Source organism: Trichoplax adhaerens, genomic scaffold, assembly GCF_000150275.1.
Source record: "Trichoplax adhaerens TRIADscaffold_40 genomic scaffold, whole genome shotgun sequence".
NCBI classification, from domain to species: Eukaryota; Metazoa; Placozoa; class Uniplacotomia; order Trichoplacea; family Trichoplacidae; genus Trichoplax; species Trichoplax adhaerens.
This window is the reverse complement of record NW_002060980.1, coordinates 308,334-309,596: the sequence shown is the minus strand read 5'-3', so window position 1 is coordinate 309,596 and position 1,263 is coordinate 308,334.

The window sequence follows — 1,263 nt, the reverse complement described above, 5'->3', positions numbered from 1 at the left end:
CGCATTTCTTCAGCAACGGCAATTAACGTTAACGATTCAGAGCTTGTGGCAACTAACATGAATCAAACGTATTCAACACAGTCTACTACATCTTTAGCAAAGATTGTTATCCCGTTAGGTCTCACTACTATTTTTACTGTTATTGGAGTACTGTTGATAATAATAAAGTCCAGACTCGGTCGGAAATACAGCTATTCGAGAATCCCAGATGAAGACTGATGAAACGCAATTACTTATGTTTTACAGAAACAATTATATTAACTGTGAATTAAAGATAATTACACTATTGGTAGAGGATAACAGACTTATCCTTTCTGAAAAGCAATATGAGCAACGATCGTAAGTAATTTCTGTAAAATACTCTGCAAAGTTAGTTTATCTACGGATTCAGTGGTTTATCAAATTGATAAGATCGTAAATGGAATTTACTATATCAGGTAAGCTTAAAGTCCCGTACAGTATTTACTATCGTACATTGTATTTGTTAATAATTATAATCTACAGTACAGTATTACATTGCTATAAATATCATTAAAATATACTATGTTGTATCTCCCCATTTATGCAGTACTGCAATAAAGCTTCGTATTTTAAACACATTACATAGGCGTAAAGTGCCTTTGCAATGCCTGACTCAGTGGATAAACTTGTAATACAGCAAGTCGAATCAGTAAAACATCGTATGCAGTTTTGTTTTGCGAAAAACTGATACAAGATTAGCTACATAGAACACTAGAAATTGAAGACCAATCGTTACTGGTTAGTGGCTACTCGATTTGGATACTGTTGTGCTTTTCTAAATGCATATTACGTATAAAAATGTAACGTACGTTAAGTACTGTACTGACAGTGATGAAGTTATCACTTTGAAGTAGTGAAAATAGTGTACTGTACAATGTGGCCAAACCATATCCGTAAATACTGTAGGTTAAGGTAGCAATGATTTGCGAGTGCCCAATACAGTATAACCTTGGGCTATTACATTTACATCTAGTAGTCCATGGTATAACTGTAGCACGGTGTTACAGTAAAGAATACCAAATGTGTAAAACAGATCTCGTATATCGTATCTCGTAAATCTTCATGGTACACTGAAACTCTTCTCATTAATTAATCTACGATATTGCATGAAGCACATCGCCTATCAATCGAAATTCATACTGCGCATGCGAGAATCGATAGTTGAGGAAATTTACTGTTTTACTGAATAAAAGCGTATAGCGGTAACCTTCCCTAATTCAAATCCATACTGCGCATGCGAGA